General features: G+C 37.4%; 1 long non-coding RNA gene across 1 annotated transcript in view; it reads right to left on the bottom strand.

Annotated features, from left to right (window-relative positions):
• The window catches only part of LOC144236880 (uncharacterized), a 134467-nt gene that overhangs the window by 2107 nt on the left and 104799 nt on the right, over nucleotides 1-27561 (bottom strand). Inside the window, exon 4 of the long non-coding RNA XR_013336679.1 lies at nucleotides 7176-7286. This is a non-coding gene — a long non-coding RNA (uncharacterized LOC144236880). The remainder of the gene's footprint in view (nucleotides 1-7175; nucleotides 7287-27561) is intronic.

The following is a 27561-nucleotide window of genomic DNA, read 5'->3' as shown; positions in this document are numbered from 1 at the left end:
AGTTCTCTGTGATAAGATGTTTTAGAAAGTGTACAGAAACAGGTTTTAAAGAAGTATTCTTGCAGAACTACCTCAATTATTTATAGTGAGGTTGAGCAAATCTTACAACTAAGAAAATAACAGGGTGTTCTTAGTAAAAAACAGGATAACATACACGTTTGCTTAAGTCAATAACGCTAAGGTTAAGTCATAGGTTAAGATAGGCTAGGAGTCATTCTGTCTGGCTCACAAGAGGAAGAATGTATTTGAGATGGTTAGTAACTTTTTGATTTGATGCTGAATGCATAAACACCATGGGGGCCCTAAATGTGTCATCCTTTGTATTTGGGTTTATGTTTTAACTACTATTCTCCATCCTCATCAAGCTGCCAGTGTAAGGGAAGGTGTTTGTGGAATGTAGGCCTTAGACAATGGACTGCTATGCATCACCAGTTAGTAAAGGTATACATAGTAACTTATGCTCTGCCCTTATCTGTTCCTTCTCTCTAAATTAGGCTCTTTTTCTCTGGGCCAGACTTAATTGTCCAGTTATATTCCTTATGGCATGTGAGAGCCAACCGTAACTTTAAAGAGCTTAGCTCATTTCCAATACATAGAATAGCCTTTTGAGTGCATTTACCTTTGTGTCTAGTTTTTTGTCTATTATTTCTTGAATAGCTAGGGCATGAGAAACATTTTTGGTTAGTTGATTTACATGTTGAGCTGTATGAACCTCTTGTACTAACACAGTGGTAGAAACAGAATTGTACATATAAAGGTCAATCTTTTATGAGTAAGGGTCATTAGCCTGTTTATAGCTCAAGGGAAAGTATGGAGGAAAACAGGACCTGCCAGAGACATGATGTCTGCTTCCATAATCACAGAAGAAGAAGTTCCCACAATAAGTTCCTTCACAAGGTGCAATCATCATATCAGGGCCAAAATAGGGGGACAAGTCACTCCCAATACCAATCAACAAGGTGCCTTGGGGGTCGGTGCTCAAGCAGAAATAATTGAGTGGGGTGGATATCAGTTGTCATTTGATGGCAAGAGACAGTGCAAACTTGCCTTAACCTCACAAGGAGTTTTCTCAACCAGTGAGTTCAGAATGGCACTCAACATATCGTAAAGTAGAAAGGACTAAAATAAAATTCAGTTCACCCAACACCCTTTTTTACCACCAACTCCCAACCCAAATTTATTACCCAGTGATAAACTGAGTGAGCAAGACTAGCTAGGTAATGCCTTTCCATTGCTAATATCTGCACTGAAAAGACCAGGGACAGGGAATGCACTATTGGGTTTCTTGACCTAAGAGAGTCTGGTGATTCAGGGTGAAAGGCTGGATCACATGCTCCATTTGAGGAAGACGTGCTCAAAAGCTTCAGAGAGACAAGCCAATGGAAGGCAGGAATAGGAGAAAGGGATAATTAAACAGGGAAAAAAAAGAGGCAAGAAAAGGGAAGAGAAGGGAATGGCAGGGGAAAAAAAGCATCACTAATTTAAAAAGAGTATGGCATAAGGGCAATATTATGTCACAGGGTGTACAGTATGTGGTTTTTGATGGTATGCACATTCTTAAAAATATTTAATATGCATTTTATAGTTATCTTTTGGCAATTAAATTGGTTATTTTTGTTTTGCTTTTCCAGAAGTGAGATAAAATGTTTATCTATTTAAACACACTTATTTAATTAAAAAATTAAAAATCAGATTAAAGGAAAAGTACATACTATGTTATTTATCTCCAGAATCTCCAGATTCCATATTAGTGCAATGGGATATAACCTCCTTTTCAGAGTCGCTGTAATGACTGGCAATGAGAGTTGGAAAGTACAGTCCAGCAAGTTCTCAAGAGTAGTCATTAATGATAAATTAAAGGAAAAATTGAAATTAGAAAATAAATAGCTGATTTGAAGAAATCAGAGTGAGAAGAATAAAATTGGGAGTCAGTTACTAAATAGAGAATAAGAAAGTGACATGGTTTTGAGATGAAGGTGAAGGATCTGGTCCCAAAATAGGGCTGGACATATTCAGTTGCTAAGCATAGAAGAGAAGCAGAGGCTCTTGACCTGAAGACCATGGGTGGGCTCTGGGAGATCACTGAAACCTCTAAAACTTCATGGTAAAATGTGATGTATGAAAATAACAGAGCAAACTTAAAAAAATTTTTTTTTTTTAATATTTGTGTTTGAGAGAGAGAGAAAGAGACAAAGTGCAAGCGGGAGAGGGGCAGAGAGGGAGACACAGGATCTGAAGGAGGCTCCAGGCTCCAAGTTATCAGCACAGATCCCAATGCAGGGCTAAAACTCATGAATCACAAGATCGTGACCTGAGCCAAAGATGGGAGCTTCACCAACTGAGCCACTCAGGAGCCCCACTTTAGTTTTTATTAGAGATGGATACTCAGAAGAGGGTCCATGTCTCTCACAAGATTTTCAGAGGTTTATGACCTCGAGTTTTTAGGTACTGCCGACATATCAATTAGTCAACTGAAAACAGTATCTCTATAAAGGCACTACCTCCCAAGTTTGCCAAGCACTGAAACGACATTGTACTTTAAAGTGTCTGGGGTGGAGGGCCAACTATTGAGCTGAACCTGAAAAGGCAAGACATGGTCTGCTACCAGTATTTTCCAGACAGGATTTGTGTTATGCCATGGCAGACCTGCTCTAGACCTGATAAACAGAGTTGCAGTTACTATGTAAAACATAGCTGTAGCACAGAAACAGTTTCCTTAGTTGACAATAAGATTGATCTTGGGTGATGACAGTCTGTGCATTAGAGACGGCAGTGAGCATGCCCTTCTGAGTTCTTGCCTCTACCAGGTGGCCTTGACCACCAACTTTGGGCACAGCTCTGAAGGAGATGTGGAGACCAGGGGAACCCATGTCCACACACTGATACCTCGAATTTCTATCATGCCCTTTTTACTGCTTCTTACCTGGTCCTAACCTTACCTAAACTGAAATTACCAACAACTGCAAACCAAATCTTTATACCAGCCCATCCTTAGGGAACAGAGTCGGCCAGCTCCAGGCAGCTGTGCAGAACAATTTGTAGACTGCACTCGACCTATTTTATCACAACTTGGTCTTCTCATAAATATTTCATACATATCTGTAATTTCAAAAGCAAAGAGTTTACCACTTCAGTTAAAAAATTGATAGGGCTTACTTCAATAGTTGCAGCTTATGCTGAAAAGTATCTTCTTCATTAGTTTCTCCAAAGACAGAGAAGAAAAAAAAGACCTCCCCCAAAGAAAGAGAAAAATGTAAACTCCAGAATATATTTTCAAATATTTGCCTTTCATAACTCTTCCTAGACATTTATAAATTTTCCTCCAACTGACCATTTTTTACTACATATTTTAAAGGTGAGAAAAAAATGGTGAAGAATGTGTGTCCCGCTGTTATAAGGATGCCACAATGCAAGCTCTGTAAGGAACTCACCAGAAACTGGTAAGTAACAAAGCTTTTAGAGCACCAAAAGAAATTATGAAACAAATAGTTACAAATGAATTTTTCCAATAAATCAATAGATTAATAAATAAATGATTCAAGCAATGATGACTTAAATGTTGTCTTTTTTTTTTTTAAATGGAAGCTCAGTATCCATCTCTAATAAACAAACAAAGCTTTATTGGTTCAGGTGAACAACAGTAACAAAAAAACTGCAAAATTACATTTGATTTAGGTCAAGGATGACTAGCTCCCGATGATGAAGATGAAGATCCTTTCTTCAAGAACTAAGAGAAATAGAATCCAAATGAACCCCACTAGCACATTTTTACACAGAATAGTTTTAGTTTTTGTATGTAAATGTGAGTTTCTCATCTGGGAATATATATAGTTTTCTCTCAACTTGTTCAGCACATAGCTTAGAACAAAACAGGAGGTTTAGTATAGCAATGAGTAAGAGAAGTAGAACGAAATACATTTGGGAGCGCAAAAGCAAACGCACATTTAGTTGCATACATATCAAATCTTCTTGTGGGAATACAAAACAATGACATATTCCATTAGCATTTTTTTCCTCTCAGGTGGAGCAGCTTAGGAGCCTCAAGAACTTGGTAACCTACATTGAAATGCATATTGGAGGTGCTTCCTCAATGAAAGGACTCTTCTTTCTTTCTCTGAAGTTCCTCTTACAGATAGCTGACTCGGGGCTCAGAGAGGTGCAGTGTGGGACAGAGAAAGGGAAAAAACCCTTTCTTCACACTCGTGCTGCTCTGAATGCGGACCATCTGTGCCCCCAGCTGGAGCGCCGGCAATGGTCTGGCACTTGAACCACACCATATTTACAGATCTAAACACAAATGGCTACTGCCTGATTGTTTCATGATTCATTAGTCAGACAAGCTCTCCTCTCCCGCCAGCACAGCTGTTACAGAGTAAACCTTTGTCACTTAATAGGCCTGATTATTACTTTCCATCAAAGGTATTGATCTGTGTCACCTCTACTTAAGGGAGTGGGGGAGAAGAAAAAGGGGGAATAAAATGGACCAGGAAAACATGAACATGAAGAAGAAGGAGGACAAGAGAGGAACATTAGGTGAGATCAGCGACACTGGCTTCCTCTCCTGCTCTCTCCTGCGTGCCCTGAATATCTGAATCCATGTCTTCAGCCGCAGTGACTGACTTTCTCAGGAAGAGGAGCCATACCTCACATGGTGTACAGCCCTCCTGAGCCCCCCAGACCACTGCAGTCACAGACCCTGACCACACAGATCATTGTGCAGTAACGGGCACAAGGTGAACTGAACCAGAAATCTGTATCAATTAATAAACCAAGCCAGTGTGCAGATCAAGTACAGGCTCTGGAGGGAATTTTTTTAAATAGCTACTTTAATTATTTCCTTTTGTTTAACAAATAAAGTGAAGCTATAATCCTGAGCTGTTCTCTGACTGTGACGTACAGCATTCGCCCAGATTGAAAGGTACACCTGTCTAGCTGCCGGGAGGGCGTGGCAGGGCAGAGCCCCGGCTGGGGATGCAGAATGCCAGCCTGGCATCCTAGCCAGTGCTCTGCTTCTCTCTTGCCTCTTCCTATCACTCTCCTCACTTGTTCCTTTCTTAGGAGAAAAAAAAAAATCTCAAAGGAGCAAAATGTGAGAGGATTTCCTGGGAGGGAAAAGACAAAGAGAGGCTATCAGAAATTACACCAATTCAATAAAAACAAAGGTAAAGATTCTCACCAGCATCACCACCATAACAATTATTTGGGAAGCGCAGAATTTTAGAAAGCAGGGCCAGAGATCATGTACCTAACCTCCTGATTTACCTAGAAGCAAAGGAAGCCCAAAGAGGTTAAGCAACTTCCTCCTATCACAGAGCTTTCTGTGTGGGAGAGCTAAGTCTAAAAGAAAAGTCCTCTGCTAACCAGTACAGAGCTCTTTCCATTCTACTGACCAGCCCTTGAAAAACCAAAATCTGTACTGAGACAGGATGGTAAGATAAGATAAGGTGAGATCACAAAAAGGATGAGACTTTCGTTCATACTTTGTAGTCACACTTGTGCAACTGCACGCATATCATAGCACACTATTTTATTTTACAGAGTAGACATATATACGTGTATGTGTGGATATCACACACAAGTAACCCAATGTATGCATGCATGCAGAACTGGCAATGTTCTTACAACCATTTAGCAGCTCCAGCTCTCTGAGATTCCAACAAAGGCTGGTTCCCCTCCCTTTGTCTCCATAACATTCACTGCAATTGTTACCCAAATCTGGTATATTAATGAGATCTTTATCACTCCTTTTCACCAGACCTCACCCTCCAATTGGAAACACATTGTCATTCTAGTTCACAAAAGGTCAACAGCCTTGCTAAGTACATCACCGTTTGTTTTATGGTGCTCACCAAGGGTGATGGATTGACAAGTCTAGACGTTAGGGCCTTCCATTTACGTGACTGTCAACAGGAGTAAGAGTCAGGGCTCACCCTGCCAACTTGGTTCATTCAGCATTAAAGGGGATGATCAGAACTCAGTTCCCTTAAGTTTCTATCTCCAAAGACATTATTAATGAGTATAGCATTGAGAAATATCTGAATGGGCTGTGGCCCAGGGGAGCTGAACAAGCCCATTTTATACTTATTTTATTCTCAGTAGGCCCTTGGCCAAGGGTAGGATGTTAATGGCTTGTGATCACTTCTGACTCAGCCCAGATTTTAATCAGCAAACTGGCAATGAAAGACCCCCTGTCCCATTTCCATGTCTATAGTTCTCCAGGTGGTTTAATTGTTCCACTTGATATCCATGTCCAGTGCCATCTAGTCTTCTCTCCTTCTCCAGTCTCAGTTCTCAAATGGCATTGGGAATTTATCCTTGGAGCAGAATGTTAATGAAGCATGCAGTGTATGTTTTGATACCCCTAAAAAATTTTTTTAACAGAATCATATCTTAATTCTTCCATCAAAATCGGAATTCAGAATTGGAAGCAAATAAAATCTTACTGATAGCCAACTTTCAGTTTTTGAGCCTTCCAAACCAGAGTTTCTTTTTGTAAGTTATGTCTATCAGTTGACAGGACCAATATGATTTTACGTGGGCACAGTTTGGCAAACAGGAACTCCACATAATATAGTGTACTTGAAATTCATATAAAAAGAAAGCTGTCAGTAAGTAGAAACTGATTAAAATAAAGGGCATTTGTTCTTAACAGGGGAGGAAAAGCAGCTTATAGCCATAAAAAGGAAACTGATTGGCAAGAACTCATGTGAAAATGCCAAAGTATTAAAAATACACTTTGATGTTTTCTCTGTTTATATTCCACTTGATAATTTGATTTTGAATCTAAATGTGCATTTCTCCCAGCATATTAACAAAAATGGACTCTACCTAGAAATCTATGTATAGTAACCAGCAGTAATGGAAGTATCCTCTGAAAACGACAACGCTTACAATTTTTTAAGACATATGACAGATGGTTTGTCATGCCTTAAACAAATTTTGTTGAGGCAGGTAGTGTAGGTATACTATTTTAATTTTACAGACAGGACATGGATGAATTCAGAGATTACTGATAGAGAAATATCACCAAACAATGTTGATAAAGCATGGGAAGCCCCTGCCTGGAATGCAAAAGAGCTCTCTCAGTTATAACTCCAAGAGGACCTCCATGATGGTACATGAAAAGAAAAAAAAATACAACTACATCATTAGAATGACTGAGTCCAAGATCTTACCAAAGCCTTTGTCTTGGGAGAGAGCCCGAGAGAAAATGTGCTTTCTGGCATCCAGGTACTCACATGTCCTGCAAATAGCCATGCAGAATGAGCCTTGAGTCAGAGTACTTTCTACACAGATTAAAATAAAACATAGATATGCAGTCAATTAAAACAATGTGTGTTTAAAAATAGGCGTAACACTTGTTCTTATATAGCTACATTATTTAACTAAATATACATGTAACAGCTGGCACTGAAACCCAAAAAATACATATAGCAGATTGCAACGAAAACCTACGGTTGTATTTAGTTACCTACGTATTTTAATTTGGTTGCACGCAGTCAAAGCCAACAGTATTCAGAGTTGGATAATTGTGCTTTCTTGCTCCTAAAAATGCCAACACCAAAGTATGTTCTGGAAAATGCCTTTTTTCTTTAAATATTTCTCATATTTTTCTTTACAGAGTGAATGCTCACAGAAATTTTTAAAATGCATTTATTTATATATTTATATTTCTCATTTCTAAGTTTAAAAGTCATCATAGTGTACCCTAAAATGTCCCTGGTGCATGTGGCATAAATCTGGGTTATAAAATAATAAATAAATAGCCAAAACTTATGATCCACCATGTGACAGTCACACATATATTAATTCATTTAATCATCAGAATATCCTGTAAATTAAGTTCTATTATTATCCAGATTTTACAGATGAGCAAATGGAGTCACAGAGAGGTTAAATAACTTGCCCTGCTATAAACAGCTAGTACATGGTAAAGCTGGAATTCAAAACAAATCTGTCTGGCTCCAAAGTCCGTGCTCTGAAACTAAAATTTACAAATAAACATAACTCTAGAAAGAGAGCGACAAAGAGAAAGAAAGAGAGCTGCAGGGATAGAGAGATGAATTGAGGGATGGAGCGGGAAATAAGAAAGCTTTTAAAAACTGAGCCAAAAATTAAAAATAATAATAAAAAAAAGAGGGGGCTAAGTTTGCCTTTATAATGCAGTGAAGAACTCTGGGAAATGCTTTTGAGGAATTAAAGGAAGACTTTTCGACAACTGGAACAGGTTTATTTGGAAGAACGGAGAAAAAAGAGGGGTGTGATGCCAACTGAACCCCACTATGACCTTGATGGAGGAGAAATGACTGCAAATTCAGTCTGTCTGTGCCAGCTCTCAGGGCCTCCCTTCTAGGAATACATCCATCTGCCCCAGCATCCTGAGCATTTCAAACACTGCTCCTCCCTGCTTGGACTTAAGAAGATGTCAAGGGATAAGACACCCGGAAACCTAAAATACAAGCGTAGTGATGCATGGTCACTTGGCAACGGTGAGTGTGTTTAGCTTCATGCCAAGGAATGGAGCCTGCCTTCTTGCCAGCAGCCCAGACATTCAGCAAACAGACAACACAGCGGAAGCAGGGACACAGAAGCAGAAGGGAACTGTCCAGCAGAGGAGAAACCTTCCACACATTTATGAGAAAAAAAAAATACAGAAGATAAGAAGAATAGATTATCACTGACTGTAGCAACAGGATGTTTGTGATGAGAGAAAGTACTTTTAACTCAGCAGTAATATGGACTATATTATCTGGGAACAGAAATACCATATAATGATATGTCACTCAGTGAAAGCTTGGAGGAGTAGGCCGCAAACATAAGCAGACACATCAGTTACTGTTTTTTGGACCTAAGCAGTGCTAGAAATGAAGGCCATCAGAAATCTTAGTGTAGATGTCTCAAAGTTTTGTGTTTTGAAGGAGCTGAGGGTTTGTTCTATTTTCTTTTCTTTCTTTACTTATTGTCTTTGTTACATTAGGCTCCTTTGAGTAGCCTCCTCTGGTGTTTAGAGAAAAGAAACAAAGCTTGATGGGGCATGTGGTTCTATTTGGAATCTTTTATGCATATCTTTATTGCTGTTTTCAAATAAAGCTTGTCATATAATGCTTTCCAATAAATTATGACCTTGAACATCTAGGAGAGTGCTGTTTTTCATTGTGGTAAGTGAATCAGAATACTGAATGCAGTATTAATAATTACCATAGTTACCATTTAGTGAATGCTTACTATTTGCCTTTCAGTCATGATCTAAGCATTTTATGTACATTAATCTTCACAACAATCCTGAGGGAAGTTCTGTAGTCCTCATTATGCAGAATAGAAAACTGAGACTCAGGGGCGCCTGGGTGGCTCAGTCGGTTAAGCATCTGCCTGCGGCGGATTTTGTGTCTCCCTCTCTCTCTGCCCCTCCCCTACTCACTTTCTGTCTCTCAAAGTAAAGATAATAAAAACAATTAAAAAAAAAAAGAAAAGAAAAAGAAAAAGAAAACAGACTCAGGCTGGTTGAAGAACCAGTAAGAGGCAGAACCAGGGTTCTACCCCAGGTTTGTGTGGCTTCAAAGTCCTTTGTCATAGATGTTGCTTTAAGAAATGTCATCAGGAATATTAAAATAACAACATTCCAATGAGCAATCCTGAGGTTGCAGTCAGCATATCCATGGTTAGACTGGGATCTTCAACGCTTGGAACAATCAAGAGAGTGACAATAGTGGGGCCCCTGGGTGGCTCAGTCAGTTAAGCGTCGGGTCTTCGGCTCAGGTCATGATCTCACCATTCGTGGGTTCGAGCCCCGTGTCAGGCCCTGTGCTGACAGCTAGCTCAGAGCCTGGAGTCTGCTTCAGATTCTGTGTCTCCCTCTCTCTCTGACCTTCCCCTGCTCACGCTCTCTCTCTCACTCTGAAATAAATAAAACATTAAAAAAAAAAAAAAGAGTGTGACAATAGCTCGATAATTGGAGTAGTGCAAAGAGCAACAGACAAGATTTGAGAAGATTTGGATTTGGAGCCTGAGGTTGGTTCTAATTCTCAGTTCCCTGGGGCATTTTCTCAGGCCCTGTGAATCTCAGTTCCTGAATCTCTACAAAATAGTCATAAAGAGACCTGCCCTATGAGCCTCACTATTGGGTAATTAATTGAAAATCTGAAGCACTCCAGAAATGCATTGTTTTTAGACCTCTATATATGTGATACTCTTAAATTATAAATCTGACTTACACAGTCTCAACCACAAATGGAGATGAGTGTTTTCCCTTTATCACTCGTTGCCTTCCAACAGTAGCCACAGGTATTAGATGCGGCCATTAGAAACATATTCCAAATGCTAGAAATTGTGCAAGATGAGCCTGAGAAAAATGACCATAAATCCAGTATAGGCCCCGCACCGGGGGAAAGTCAGAAAAGGAATCAATGATTCTTGAAGTGCAGAAAAACCAAATTCTGCTACCTCCTGGCTGCATCATTATACAGAATGTGAATATTGCATGTATCTATGATGTATTCAAAAGCGCACAGGCCTATCACAACCCAGTTTGCCTCCATTTTGCCAAATTATGCTGTCTTAATTTCTAGAAAGCTGCAAAGTCAGGACTCTCACTAGGTCTTATGGCTCTATAGCCCATGAAATTACATTTAAAAGTAGTTTCCAAACCCCCAGATTCATGCCAATGTAATTAGAATTTTCAAGGATTTAAATTTTTGGATTAGGTACTCTTGAAAATCTAATAAAAATCTGGGGAATCTTCTCCCCAGATAAAAACCCATTCATACACAGACACACACAGACACACAGACACACACACACACACACACACACACACACACACAGACAACTGACAGTATAGGAGGTTACAAATTCTCTGATGCCCATCAAGGAGCCCTTCAGGGTTTGCAGATGACCTCAAGGTAAGAATTCCCAGAGCTCACACTTGGATATACAAGTTGATATATTACATGATCATGCTTGGTCAAGGGGTGAAGTGGGAACTGAATCCATCTCCTATAGTATTCACTAACCCAAGCTGTATCCACCCAGAGGGGATACTGTTTTCTAATTTGTTCAAAGGTTCCTGATAGTGGTAGGGGTATAGTAGGACTAGCTCACACCAGCTGTCAAGCTAAGCTCATTGTGTGCATCTCCCCCCAACCCCATGTTCAGGGACAATCACACTGATAGCCTGAAATCAGCCATGGTGGGAGTATTTATATCAAGGAAATTAGCAAATCCTACAAAGAAGGGCTGTCCCCACTAAGAGAGCCAGTTGTTGAAGATCTACCAACATATCATTGCATATGGGCTAGTAGAGACCCAGAGGACCTCTGTCCTATATTGTGACAGATTTGAAATAAAAGAAGAAAACACAATTTTAAAACCTACATCCCAGTTTCCTTTTAGTCTATCCTACTTAGTCTATCCTACTTGCTTTTAGGTCAAGGGCTTGCAGGCCCTGACTTGTTTTGAGCACAGACATAACTGATAACAGATGCTAGAGAAAGTATTCAGAGACTGCTGCTAGAAAAATTGATTCCCATTCAATCCAAGATGGGTCTAAAGATAGCACATCCAGAACTGGAAACCTATGCTTTAAAACATCTGCAGCACTGGTAGCTGTAACTGCCATAAGAACCATCAAGAAAACAAATGACTGTTGCCTTTAATTTTTATGCAGTTTTTAAGGCATTAGAAGGAGGAACTCTGTGTGGGATGGAGGGGGGGAGGAAGTAAATCTAAAGGCCAACTCTTCTTGAGATGCCAAAAAAGAAGAGCCCTGACCATAGCAGGCATAAATTGTGGATTCATGTTAGGTTTCTTCTGTAACCTTTTTAGAGAACTACTGCTTACAACTAAACTCTATCTTGAGCTGAGATATTCTCTGAGGAAGAAAGAAAAAAAAAAAAAGAAAGAAAAGGCAGGTCAAATGGCTTATTCCAGTTTTGAATTACAGAGGGCTATTGATTTTTCATTAAGGGTCTCATGCTGTTCTCAAGAGGAGTGAGAGAGAGGGGAAAGTAATTCATTGATTAGAGCGGAGGGCCATGTTCATTTATTGGCTTCCTGCCACATCCCATTATTCCCGATTCTAAATGTATATTGAAGTCAGTTTATTTTCATCATTGCCTCCTGTCACCAGAAATGTCTCCCAGTAACTATTAGTTTAATCATCCTTTTCTCACAATGGTAATGAGTGATAATATCCAACATGATCCTGGATTTGTGGATATTATTCATTGGATTACAGCATTGCTCCTCCCAAGGCTCTAGTTAAGAGTCTGTCAACACTTTAACAATCTACAAGACAAGAATAGTTTGATGATTTTTTAAAAAATATATTCAAAGCAAAAACACTGTAGGATTTTTACTCTAGTTTTATTAAAAAAAAAAAAAAGCTTTCCTGGAAGATCCACAATTTTTGATCTATCCATGATGATAACTTTAGAGAATGCAGTAAACCCATCCAAATCAGGCATCGTATATCTACACCAAGCCACTAGAAACCAATCTTGAGAACCATCAGGCACATGTGTAATAAATCAATTTAGCACCATAATTTAATTTGCAAAAATCTGTACTGTCTTGACCCATACTTGAACCTCTCTGTTTTACGTATTAGTAAACTGAGATCCCAAAGACTGAAATACCCAGGATCACCCTAGTACAGTGGGGACTAGAACCCATGTTCCCTGGCTTCGAGATCACTAATTGTTCTACAACATCATGCTGCCATCCTAATAATCTACCCTCTCAAGTCATGTGATATTTATAACATATAAGAAATCAGAAACTGATGATGACTTTATTATCAAATCCTAAAAATGTTGCTAATGATTCTTTTCCCTCCATCTCAAGATAAGACCATATTTCCCATTAAGCACTGCTTCGCATCTAGGTAAAGTAACTACCTGCCCCCATTATATAATGTGAGTATCTACTTGCCTCCCAAGGGTTCCCAAACTCAACCACTCTGGAACATCTGTCAAGGGGCTCATGTACATTAACACTTTTGAATGACTTTTCTCAATGTACTGTGAAAAATGGGAGGAATTCTCCCATTTTATGGAAGATTTGGCCAAGGCTACACTGGAAACAATAATTCACAGGTCCAGGACTCAGACTCAGGCCTTCTCACAATGTCTCTTTCCACTACACCACAGCTCCCTCTGGTGCTCAAGTTAACAATGGGAACTATTACAAACAAAACTATTTAAAAGATGAATTGAGTTAAAAAAATATCATGAAAAAATATCCCATTCAGAGTAGCAATCAAGAATATAAAATGCCTACAAATAATTATGACAAAAACATGTATGGAACTTATAAGACTAAAACCAGATAACTTTACTGAAAATGTAAAATAAGATCTAATAAAGAGATAAATGCATCAGTTCTTTCCAATGGGATATTTTGGGGAAAAAATGATAAAATTATTCCAAAACTCCTCTGAAACACAAATACAAAAAATACTTTGAAACATGAGAATAATGAAGGGGCACTTAACTCCATTAAATATCAAAATGTAATTTAAAGCTTCAGTATTTAAGTGCACCTGGGTGGCTCAGTGGGTTGGGCTTCCAACTCTTGATTTTAGCTCAGGTCATGATGCTAGTGAAACTGAACTCCATGTGGGGTTCCAGGCTGAACATGAAGCCTGCTCTATCTCCCTCTGCCCTCTCCCCCACTTGTCCGCTCTTTCTCTCTCAAAGAAACAAATTTATAAATGGCATCTTTAAAGAAAATAAAAATAATGCTTTAGTATTTAAAACAAATTGAGAACCTGTGCAAAAATCAACAGACAGATCAATGGAACTAATTCGATGGCCATAAAACAGACTATATACAGTAAAGAGAATATTAAATAATTAAAGGAAAAATTATTACATATTTGGAAAAAATAAATTGGAAACTCATTTTACAAAGTACACCAAGAGGTATTTCAGATGGATTAAAGAGTTAAACATTTTTGAATATTATAAAACAGAAATAAAATAGAAATCAATATTCAGCTTATAAAAGTATTTTATCAGTATAAAACCAGTGAAAAACTGATGGAAGGGGCACCTGGGTAGCTGAGTCAGTTAAGCTTCTGACTTCAGCTTAGGTCATATTCTCACAGCTCTTGAGTTCAAGTCCTGCGTTGAGCTCTATGCTGACAGGTCAGAGCCTGGAGCCTGCTTCAGATTCTGTGTCTCCTCCCTCTCTGCCCCTCCCCCACCCACGCTCTGTCTTTCTGTCTCTCTGTCTCTTTTTCTCTCTCTCAAAAATGAATAAACATTAAAAATTTTTTTTTAAATGATGGAAAAACAGATTTTACTATTTTAACATGTAAAATGTCTATTCAAACATTACAAACCATAAAAATCAGGGATATAAGTCACACACACATACAAAAAAACTGCTATACCTAACTAGCATTCAAAAATACTAACTAGGGGCACCTGGGTGGTTCAGTAGGTTGAGCCTGCTGTTTCGGCTCAGGTCATGATCTCATGGTTCAGTTCCTGAGTTTGGGCTCTCATCAGGATTGCTACTGTCAACGCAGAGCCTGCTTTGGATCCTCAGTCTCCCTCTCTCTCTGCCCCTCCCCCATTCACACTCTCTCTCAAAAATAAATAAACATTTAAAAAATGCTAAAATAAGATCATAACATTTTTTATCTACTGAATTGACAGCACTGTTTTAGATAATAACGAAGTTCTCATGAGACAGATACTATCATACTACTATGGGAGAATAAATTGGTAACCTCTCTGAAATGAAATCTGCTTTTATGTTTCCAGAGCCTTTAAAATATACTGAGAACTTGTGGCCAGAAATGGTAGTTCTAGAAATCTAGCCCATGATATGTTTCTAAATAATATTCATAGAAGCATCACTTATTAAAACTAAAAGAAAAAAGGGAAAATAACTAAACAAAAACAAAGGAAATTTTTCATTAAGTAGAACCATATAACAAAGTAGCACACAGACACAAAAATCATGTTTTGAAAGATATTTAATATGAGAAATGCTTATTCATAAAAAGAGAAAAGCATTGTGGTTCCAAATTTGTAAAAAATGAAACAACTAAGACAATGAAGAAAAGGGGTGAGCAAAAGAACAATTGAAGGTTCAGAGTAGTAAGATAGGATCCAGTTACTAAAAGAGTGTGTGGAAATAGGGATAAGTGGGGGATTATTCCCAGGACACTGGCTCAGGTGTTGGGTGAGTGGGAGAGACCATTGCCAAACTAAGTAATACATGTGATAAAATCAAAATTTAACCTGATTCTCTCAAATATAAACATAAGCATTGGCACTTTTCCAAAGAAGACATCCAGATGGCTAGAAGACACATGAAAAGATGCCCAACATCACTCATTATCAGGGAAATACAAATCAAAACCATGATGAGATGCCACCTCACACCTGTCAGAATGGCTAAAATTAACACAAGAACAACAGGTATTCACAAAGATGTAAAGAAAAGGGATCCCTCTTGCACTGCTGGTGAGAATACAAAATGGTTTAGCCACTGTGGAAAACAGTATGAAGATTCCTCAAAAAAAAAAAACCCAAAAAAACTAAACTAAAAAACTAAAAAGAGAACACCCTGCAATTCAACAATGAGGCTATTAGGTATTTACCCAAAGGACACAAAAATAAAGATTTGAAGGGGCACATGCAACCCAATGTTTATAGCAGCATTATCAACAATAGCCAAACTAAGCAGAGAGCCCAAATGTCCATTGACTGATGCATGGATAAAGAAGATGTGGTATAAATTATACAATGGAATATTACTCAGCCATCAAAAAGAATGAAATCTTCCCATTTGCAAAGACATGGATGGAGCTAGAATGTATTATGCTAAGCAAAGTCAATCAGAGAAAGATAAATACCATACAATTTCAGTCATATGTGGAATTTAAGAAACAAAACAGATGAACATATAGGAAGGGGTGGAGGAGAGAAGAAAGGGAAATAAACCACAAGAGGCTCTTAATGATAGAGAACAAACTGAGGGTTGATGGAAGGAGATGGGTGGGAGATGGCCTAGATGGATGATGGGTATTACCGAGGGCACTTGCTGTGATGAGCAGTGGGTGTTATATTTAAGTGATGAATCACTGAATTCTACTTCTGAAACCAACATTAAAAAATTAAAAACCATATTCTACTGTATACCCAATTCTTTTTATACCCAATTCTTTTTTTCCCAGCTTATTATTTATTTTGAGAGATACAGGGAGAGCATGAGTGAGAGAGAGGAAGACAGAAAGGGAGAGAGTATCCCAAGCAGGTTCCACACTGTCAGCACAGAGCCCAATGCAGGACTCTGTCCCACAAACTGTGAGATCATGACCTGAGCTGAAATCAAGAGTTGGACACTTAGCCAACTAAGCCACCAAGGTGCCTCTTTATTCCCTCTTTAATTTCATTGAGTTTCACCCCCAATACCAAAACAGGGGTATTTTAAGTATTGGGAAAATCTCATTATGTCTTGCCTCTCTGATATCGCAGGGCTTGTACAGTCTACTAGTGTTGACATTATGTTCAAACATATCAAACTGCAGCTATATGGAGATTAGATGGCAGGAAAATACCAAAGTTAACGCTGCTTTGAAAGCTCCAAGTGAGGGTGGTTCTAAAAAGTTTAAGAACAGCAAAGGGTGTACAGATGATAGTCTTGACAAAATCATTCAACAAACTACAATACACATAGATTCAACCAGACGGCAAGAGGGGCACAATTATGGGAGAGGCAGCGCTCACATTTCAACAGCTTTTGTCACTAAAGATTTTGAGAGTATAAGGAATATTTTGAAAGAGAGATCTTTTTAATATATATAATCTCCATAAGTTATTTCATTAAGCAAAGTAGGTATTTATATTAATATGAGCTTAAAGTATTCCCTTGGTAAAATTTCCCTTAAAAAGAAATAATAACCTGGAGGCAACAAAACTTAGTAAAATGAATAAGAGAATCAAGGGTAGCACCCCTAACTTTCAATCTCTGTGTTTAAGGCAAACCATTTAACTTCTCTGAGGGTCAGTTCCATATCTATAATTTGGAGAGAAAAATAACTTATCAGAGTTGCTGTAAGGACTAGAGACGCTAGAAAGCATCATCATGAAAGCAATACCATCCTATGTATTTTTGTATATTCTCTCATATAATCCTCAAAACATTGCTTCCATTCTTTTCTCCATTTTAAAAATTAGGAAACTAAAGCACAGAAAGGTAAAACAACTTGGTCAAGGTCACATGTTTGGCAAAAGATCTGGGGTTCAGACCTGGGCAGTCTGACTACAGAAGCCAGGTGCTTATTCATGCTACCAACCTACTTCAAAAAGGCACTCTTTTTTAAGTGTACACTGTTAAAAATAATAATAATAGTTGTTCTTGTTGTTAGTTGCTGCTTTTTTATGACTTGCATCAACCATGTTGCTTGTCAAGGAGCTCCCTACCCATTCATGTCCTTACACACATATTTATTTTCAACTCAAATAGAAGTAGAATATCATAAATATGTGCAAATTGGTTAAAAATAACTCCTTAAATGGTTAAAAGTCTTACAGATATAAATCCAGAAGCTATTGCACCTTACAGTTCAAGGTAAAAAAGAATGGCTGATGTAAATTGTGCCAGTACACCATCAACATAAACCATCAGGGCGCTATATATTACTGAGCCACTGCCACTCTGTACATATATCTTGATACAAGCAATACTTTTGACACCAATCACTTCCCAAGATAAAATACAGTTTGTAGGGGAGTAATTTCAACATCACATAAAATGGCACCCTCCCACAAAAGAAACATTCATTTTCATACAAAAAAAAATATGCTCACAGTGTTGAGTAATATAGCTGCCAAACACAAAATAAATGCAGTTCTGTACTTCCCTTCAAATTGCTATATTTAGTCTCATTTTCCAAACTAAATATTAATTTCTTGACCACAACACAAAGTGAATAATAAAAATCAGTCAGTTCTCAAAACTTGAGATAACTATGTTTTTTCTCTATGCTCTTTTTTTCCTTGAAGATTCATTAGAATTTCTTGGCCAAAATAAACCATGATTCTAAAACAACAGCTACGATGCTGGTTATTATCAACAAATAACTTATTTCAATATACAGTGTCTCTCTGTGTCTTACTCTCCTAACCAATCCTGCATGGATAATAGTAGTAATATATCTACTATTTGTTGCCTGATCTAAAAGGCTTTTCATGATCAGTACATTTAACACCCCTAACATCAAGGCTGACGTATTTTCATCTAGTTTAACACTCAGCATGTGGCATATTTCAGACTTCTAAGAACTCCACAAACCATAAAAGCATAAAAGCATACATGATTGCCATCCAACCACCACCAAGAGGAAACACATGGTGTTGAGTTACAAAATGGTTTTCCAAAACTAGAAAATGATTTCTACATATTTTAAATCTTAATTTGGTTCCATTAAGTTTAAAAATGCCCATGAGAAAATCGGACTTCTAGGTATTTCTATAGTGTCTCCTCTCAAGTTTCCCTGAAAAGGGAACAATAATAACTCTAATCATGAGGCAACAAAATTTAATGAAATGAATCACATTATGGAAGCCAAACAGACCTAACTCAACAGCCAAATTTGTTGCTATATATATATATTTTTTTGAGAGAGAGCGAGAGAGAAAATTAGCAGGGAAGGGGTAGAAGGATAAGAAGAGAGAGAATCTTAAGAGAGATCTCACAATGAGATCATGACCTGAGTCAAAATCAAGAGTTGGACACTTAACCAACTAAGCTACCCAGGCACCTTATTGGTAATTTTTTAATGTTGTTCTATACAACAGGTCACATTAGTAGTGCTGAGACTAAACTTAAATAACAATTTGATTTTATCAGTCTGTTCCTCTGATGTACTTTTAAAATGAAAGTGATGAGTCTATTTCCACACCTTTCTTGTTATAAGAACACATGCATAGGTAAAGCCAAATCAGATCCACTCTGACCATGGACCACTTTGCTGTAATTTACGGTAGCCATTACAACAATTGTGCATTTGTAGTCATCGAATATTAACAGAAGCCAACAAAGTTGGCTTTCTCACAAAGTTCTTGTGAGAACAACAAGAACAGATATTTTTAATATTTTTTTAAAAAATTCTTAATGTTTATTCTTTTTTGAGAGACAGAGACAGAGTGTGAGAGGGGGAGAGGCAGAGAGAGAGGGAGACACAGCATCTAAAACAGACTCCAGGCTCCAAGCTGTCAACACAGAGCCTGATGCAGGGCTTGAGCCCATAGATAATGAGATCATGACCTCAGCCGAACTTGGCTGCTTAACCAATTGAGCCACCCAGGCACCTCAGGCATTTTTAATATTTATTAAAATTTGAAGTTGTTCTCAGTCTCAGTCTTTTAGACCCTGCCTAGAAATTCATATTGATTCACATCAGAAAAAAAGTCACCAATAGTAGAACATTATTTCACACTTGAACCAGACGATGAGTGGAAAAGAATGGATTGAAATAGGGGCGCCTGGGTGGCTTAGTCGGTTAAGCATCCGACTTTCGCTTAGGTCATGATCTCGCGGTTCGTGGGTTCGGGCCCCGCGTCGGGCTCTGTGCTGACTGCCAGCTCAGAGCCTGGAGCCTGTTTCAGTCTGTGACTCCCTCTCTCTCTGGCCCTCCCCTGCTCACGCTGTCTCTCTCTCTCTCTCTCCTAGAAATAAATAAAAATATTAAAAAAAAAAAAATGAAATAGAGGGAAGTTATATACTTGAGATGTCCTGGAAGAAAACAACCAGTATGTCTGACTTTATGACTAGTTTATGGTACAAATGTAGTTGAAATAATAATCCCTAACTTAGGATGGCTCAATTTAGGATTGTTTGACCTTACAATGGTGTAAAAGTGATACACATTCAGTAGAAACCAAACCTCTTCTTTCAATCTTTTCCAGGGGTAATGATATTCTTATGATGCTGGTTAATGGCAAAAGTTGCAGCTCCCACTTGGCCATGCAATCACAAGGGTAAACAGCCAATACACTTATAACCATTTTGTGCTTACACACCTATTCTGTTTCTCACTTTGAGTACAGTATTCAATAAATTACATGAGATTCAATACTTTGGTATAAAATAAGTTTTGTGTGTTATTTGATTTTGCCCAATTGTAAGCTAATGTAAGTATCCTGAGCACATTTAAGGTAAGTGAGGCTAAGTTAGGATACTCAGTAAGTTAGGTATATTAAATTAGATAAGTTAGGTATATTTTTTGACTTAGATATCTTCAATTTGTGATGGGTTTATTAAGACATAACTCCACTGGAAGTTGAGGAAGATCTGTACTAATGTTTTAAAGAAAGGGCTTTGCATTATATATAACAAGATATGGAAGAAACCCAAGTGTCCATCAATAGATGAATGGATGGATAAAGAAGGTATACTACATAAACACACACAGGAATATCAGGCAGCCATAAAAAGAGATGGGTTTTTTTGTTGTTTTTTTTGTTGGTTTGTTTTTTTTTTCCAATCACTGTTTGTACACCTGAAACTAACATTGTGTGTCAACCATACTCAAAAAGTTTAAAAAAAAAAAAAGAAAGAAAGAAAGAAAGAAAGACAGAGGGCTTTGGAGCACACTACCTGTTATATAATCAAGAATCTGACTGGCCTTTGTCCTTGTTCCTTGGAAGGAGATTCTAAGTCCTTAGAACTTCCTGAGAAAAAGGAATGTCTTTGATTTTCAGGAGCTTTTTGTCTCATACAACCTCCAGTTGTACTGGAGTGCAACAGAAGGGAGAATAAAACCCAACTCTCTAAGGCTCTTCTTGTATTCATAAAGGAAGAATGCTGTGCCATACATCATGGAATCATTTATGTTTCTATCAGCCTATACCCAGTTTTAATATCCAAAAAATACACTGTCAATGAATGTTCTATCACAATCCTGAAAGACATCAAATTTGATACTTGCCTCTAATGAAGAAGAGTGTAAATAAGTCGAATTTTTTTATCTTACATTCCTTTAAATTTATGTAATAGCTTTATAAAGAGAGTCACAATACAAACAGGAATATAGACAAAATCAATTATTTCATAATAATATTTCTCCAATTATGTTTTAGTCTCCTGTTTCAAGTTTTTCTTTAAAGAAAATCTAAAGTACATTAAAAACTAAGATTATAGTGTAACGAGTCTAGGTATTACATTGGGTCATAATATAAAGCTATCTACTTTATCCCAAAGTATAGTCAATATTGAACTCTTTCTATTATAAATTACTCAGGTTTATTTTTGTTATGTGATTCCTTAGGTAAAAATATTCTAAATTTCTCATTCTTCATTGTTTATAAAGTGCTTTATATTCTTCACAAAAGAAAATCCATATGTATATGTTCTTTATTTGGTAAGAGAATTAAATTAATAGAATTATAACAATGAAAGACATCTCAGAAATAAGAAAAAGGAAATCAATGATTCACTCAATCTCACCATTAGTGAGGCTAGTAGATGCCAAAATTCAGGATTGTTGTTGCAGCATTTGGGGCTATTTCTACTACATTACAATGCTTCCATCATTGACACTGTAGTCAGTGGCGTCAAGGAATGTGTAGGAGGAAGCAATTACAGAATATAAGTTACTTAAGAGTAAGCAATGAAATCTTGCCTTATTCAACATTTCATTATGACCATTTCCAAATAAGTATAACTTAATGGTAAGAACTAACTAGCAACTGTATGACAACATAAAAAAATGTGCAAAGTTACTGTACCAAGTTACTGGTAATGAAAATTATATTGAGAAATGGGAGACAACATTGATGTTTTATCTTGAATATTTTGCATAATCTGAATTTTTATAACACCTGTGTCTTACTTTTGTTGTTATGTCAACGTTGAAACTCAAACACTAGACTTATAATTTTAAACTTTAAGAAATTGTTTTTCATAATCCAAAATCAAGTTGATTTACTTTTGCACAATGAAAGAAAAGGACAATGAGCAAAGATACTCTCATCTACATTGGAACAATGTTTGTAACTGTGGATCAAAATATATCAGAAGACATTTTGAATCTAATGATACTTTAAAAGTTTCAGGGATGGTGCTTAAAGAGCCAGGGGCATTGGAACACTTCATTTCTATAACTAAGAAGCACAAGGGATGTTCACTCAACTCTCTAGAATCAAAAAGGATACGTTGGTGACAACTGATTCAGTCACCATGCACATCTTGAAAAACTGGAACTGAATCTCAAAAACGCAAAAGGATGGAACTTCTGAATTAAATAATATATTTCTCAACATAGCTAGAAGCACTATAATCTGTACTGCTGAGGATACGTTTAGAAAGCACGAATGAGAACTTTAAAAAAAATAAAACAGTTCAGATAAACTTACATATAAATCTGTAACAGGAGTTAAAAACAAAATCGATTAGATTAACAAAGTTTAAAACAGGCTGTGCCATAACTTACTGAGATTCTAAGTACTTTTAACAATTAAAAAAAACCAAAATTATAGTATGAATATAAAATACACACATTTGACAAATTAGCATGTTTAGCAGAAAACCATTCAATGTAATATGACTGAGCTAGTCACAGCATAATTCTAGGATTTAAAAACTCATAGCACAGTAGTGAAGTCTGGAAAGGAGAAAACAGGCTAAGGTTGTGATGAACAACTCTTCTGTGCTTTCAGCTTATCTCTGAGACTATACAACTGTTGTTAAAAGCCTAAATTGGGGCCTTTTGTGTATGTGAGATCTGAGCCCAGAGGGCCCCCAATCCCACCATGGTGATAAAAGTTTGGCCCACATTTTTTTGAAGGTTATGAGACATATGGCAAACTTCTGTTGGTGTCCCTGACAAAGAATATCATATTAGATTAGCCATAAATCACAAATGTGATAGTAACTGTACTCACAGGTACGCATTGTTAATAAAGCTTTCCAGCAGCAAAAATTCTTGAGGACCTCAGGTAAGTGTTAAAAATTCTATTTCATAAGAGAAATATGTTCTAGAATTGGATAATTTTCATGTTCAAATATTCAAAACAGACATTCTGATACCATGGTATCAAGATCAAATAATTTCAACCACCACGTACACCAGCAAGCAAAGATGAAATTCAATAGATAGAGTGACAATATCCTAATAAATAGAAAAAGAAAACAGAGAGAAGGCCAGAAGAAAAGAGAGACAAAGCAGTGAGCATGGCATTGGGATACTACTGGGAGTCAACCTGGGTAATTTATACTCAAACCCATGGGTCTTCCATGGCAAAAGACTTGAAAAGCCCATATTGGACATGAGCAGTGTGACTTGGTAGAAACCATGATTGATTTAATGTCAGAGGATTTGGCTATAACTAGCAATGTGACCTAAGATGAGTCACTTAACCTTGGCTTCAGTTTCATTTTTAAAATAAAGGCATTAGATTAGATTATTTTTATACTTCCTTCAAGATCTAATATAGTGTGATTCCATTTCTCTTCTTTGCTGTGTAGCAATTGTAATCAAATCAATGACAAAAAAGAACCTCAGCAGATTATCAAATTAAGGAGGATAAAATGAAATCCAAGGCTTAAAAGCTTCTTAAAAAGTTATCACATATTTTATAAGACTTATGTATTATTATCTCCATTATTAATATAAAGTATCTGATGTAGAAATTCTGAAATACAAAGGACTTTAGATAAAATTTCAAAATATCTAAAAGTGAGTCCATGTATTTCTATTTAAGCAAGTGTCAAATTTGACATGTACTTAAACTTTATTGTATCTTTTTCAAATTTCTGCTTAGGGTTATTTTGAAGCTCCATAATGGAGTAGTAAGTCATTTACATTTATGATTACCTTTACAACTTGACTGTAAGCTTCTTCAGTGTAGGAATTGTCACTCATCTATGTATACATAAAGCCAATGTCATGTGAGAATAGATGGATGAAAAAAGCATGTGACCTGAAGAAATTATCATAAACTATTCAATAGTAAAATTCAACACATTGAACACTTTTGCTAGTAATTCTAATACTTTCCTCTTTGCTTTATTGGGCATCCTTGGGCGTTCAAAGCAATTTGCTAACAAAATGTCTATTACTGTTAGACACAGTAAGTTAGCCTGTAATTAGAAGATATGGGATCTCACCCGGCTTAATTGGGAATGCCTGACTTTTATCTGTTTCCTCGATGAGAGAAAGCAACCTGCATTAGGGGAGAAGTTCAAAATGTCAACTGGTAGAATGCACACAATACCTGTGTAATGGCAATCAATTCATCATCAACTGCTTTATCATGATGACTTTGTCAACTGTTTGTTCATTAGTTTCTCATGCACAAACACTGCAGATAGATATCAAATCATAATAAATGCCAGCTATTACAGAATAGGAGGGCCAATGTAAATAAGACTTCCAAATAAAGGAGGAATATGAAAAATACAATTTTTTAATTTAAATCTCTTCCTTTTGATAAAGTCTTTTAAATTCTATACTCCTAAATCTCATTTCAAAAACTTACAATAAAATTGCTGCAGCAATTTATTCTATCCTGCTGATGAAACTTGTACTAATGCTGCTAAATCTGTATCTCCATCATTATCATTATCATAACATTTACAGGATGGGCCACTGAAAGAAACTCAAAATTAATGGGAATGGTCCTTCTAAAATGAATAGATTTTGAGAATATACCCTTCAAATTATAATACTTACAAACTGGTTTTGGATGGTTATTTTTAATAGAAAAAAATCCCTCTGGTGGATTTAGTATAGGGTTTGCCTTGAAAAACATTTTAAATATACTGTCTTTTAGGAAACATATTTACTACTAGAATCTACAATACTAAAATTTCTAATTTAGTCCAATTATCTGCAGGTTTACTTAGGTCATTGCTCTGACCTAGGTACTATCTACCATATCATCACCATATCATAGCAACACTGTCTATTTGATTAAGAAAAACCATAGAAGTTCTGAAAATTTAATGAGCTCTGCTCTGCATAGTGAGTCTGAAGGACAAAGGGCTGGTGTTATCGTGTGTGTGTGTCTACAAATGGTGACAGAAAACATTTAGAACTGATTTTCAAGCTTACAAAAAAAAAAAAAAAGAATTCTCAGAACTCTATACTAAGACAGAAGAGGTAAAACCTGGAAAAGTTCAATGTACAAATTATCCCTAAATTAATTTAAGCATGGAATATGACCTTTATCTTCTCCTATTAACATCTGGTAACAAGTACCAAAGCTAAATGTTATTTGTCCTATTGTTATTAATCAGAAGAAGGAAGAAGAAAGAAGGAAGAAGGAAGAAGAAGAAGAAGCGATTAAGTGAAGAGGTAATTCAACAGCTCACTTAATCTGCCAGAATGACAGCTATTATGTTAAAATAACCTGACTCAGAAAACTTCATCCATTATGGTTCCAGAAAGTATTGGCCAATTAGTAATTTTTTTTTAATAGGAGCATATAGAGAGGAGGCAAGATGGCAGAGAAGTAGGGAACTCCATACATTTCGCTCACCCCCATCTCTCAAACAGAGAAGGCCTGAAGCCATAGGACAATGAACTACAGGAATCTGGGAGGAAAAGAGACAGAGTCCAATAAGAAGACAATCTCATAGGTGTGTGAGTGTGAACTGGGGAAGATAAAAATGGGCTGGGACCCGGAGACATGGAATGAGGGGAGGGAGCCCCCTTCACGGAGAGCCCCAGAAAGTCAAGGGGAAGAAAAAGAGCTGCTGAAACTGCTCATAGAACTGTCTCGGGAGAAGAGAAAAACCTTGGCTCCGGATGGAGAGTGATCCTATTTCTAGCTGTGGTGCTGACTTTGGCCTGGGTGCCCCAGTCCCAGGAGGCATCAGGAGAAACTGTTCTGCTGCTCTCCTGGCACCATGTCCGGAGGGGAAGTGGCCTGGCCAGTGGAATTATATTTCAGGCAGTATCAATAAAGCTCACTGACTAAGACCTGGAAATGAGGTGGGACTTGGGGGATAGAACATGGCCCACCTTGGCTAAACCTGCAACACAGGGAAATAGGACCATTGATTTGCAATGCTTGGGTTGAGAGGAGACTGGGGCGCCACCATTTTTCTCCCCACAACCACTAAGGCAGGACCTCAGGGAGTGGTCAGCGGGACCACAGTGGAGGCTAAGACCTGCCTACACTAAACCACGCCCATCCCCACTAGAGAGGTATTTGTTTTTTTGGCTGTTTTTTTTTTTTTTTTTTTTAACTAGAGCCTGGGGCAAGACCAACATGGATGCACTACCTCGATTAATTCTAGATCAATTATTTCTATTCAGATATATTTTCCCTTGTCGCATTTGTATCCCTCCCCTCTGCTGGACTGGGCACTCTGGTCACTGGTTTGCTTAAACAGTCACATTTAATCCATTCTCTAGATGTATATTCTACACCTCCACCACTACCTTTCTCTCTCTCTCTCTCTCTCTGAAGTACTCAGATTATATAGTTTCTCTGAGTAACATTATCTTTGTATCCTTCTTCTCACCTCCTACCATATTCTCCTCTTTCTTTCTCTGAATTAAGCCCCTTAGTCCCTTTGCCAGGTCATTGTCCAATTTCGCTTTCTTCCCACCCTGTCATTTCTCTCTTTGTATGTGCTCTTCCATCAGCACTGTGTACACCTGCTCTTCATTTGTAGCTGGGAATTCTGGTTTCATGGTTTTAGACTGTCCTTTGTCTTTTGTGTTTTTTCTTATCTTTTCTTTTCTTTTTTCTTTTCTTTTCCCCTTTCAGTTTCCTTGTTCTTGGGTTTCTCTGTGCATTTGTATGCCTTTGTTCTCTGTGTGTTTGTCTGTCTGTTTTCCTTTCCAGGGCTACCTCAAGAAACAAGCCAAAGTACACATGGTGGAGAGTCCCAAATACCACTATGAGTAGAGAAATAAAATAACCAAATTCTCAACAAGAGAGACCAAGAGACACCATTCAGAGAACATTTCCTGAACAGATAGACCCTGGACAATAAAAGAGCCTTCTTTAATACAGCAGTGCTTGCAGGCGCAGAGCACATAACAAGTTTTTAAAACTAACAAGATATAGAAAGCTAGCCAAAATGAAGAAACGGAGGAATCCTCCTATAAAGAAATTCCAGGAAGAAATGACACCTGNGAAAGTACATTGCACTCCAGGTCTATTTCAAGAAATTAGGAAAAGCCCAAGTACAAAACATAAGAAAACACTCCAGCTTTCTTATGTGTCCTCTAGCACACATAAAGGAACTAGAGGGAGAGCAACAAGAGCACCCCAAGCCCAGTAGGAGAAGAGAAATAATGAAAATCATGGCAGAAATAAACAATACAGAATCCAAAAAAACCAGTTGAACAGATCAATGAAACCAAGAGTTGGCTTTTTGAAAAAATAAACAAAATTGACCAACTGTTAGCCAAGCTTCTCAAAAAAGAAAGGGAGAGCACCCAAATGGACAAAATCATGAAATAAAATGGATTTATTACAACAAATTCCCCAGAAATACAAGCACTTATCAGGGACTACTATGAAAAATTACATGCAAACAACCTGAAAAACTTAGAAGAAATGGACAAATTCCTAAAAAACACAC

This window comes from Crocuta crocuta, unplaced genomic scaffold, assembly GCF_008692635.1.
Source record: "Crocuta crocuta isolate KB4526 unplaced genomic scaffold, BGI_CrCroc_1.0 scaffold236, whole genome shotgun sequence".
NCBI classification, from domain to species: domain Eukaryota; kingdom Metazoa; phylum Chordata; class Mammalia; order Carnivora; family Hyaenidae; genus Crocuta; species Crocuta crocuta.
This window is presented reverse-complemented; position numbering and strand designations above follow the sequence as displayed.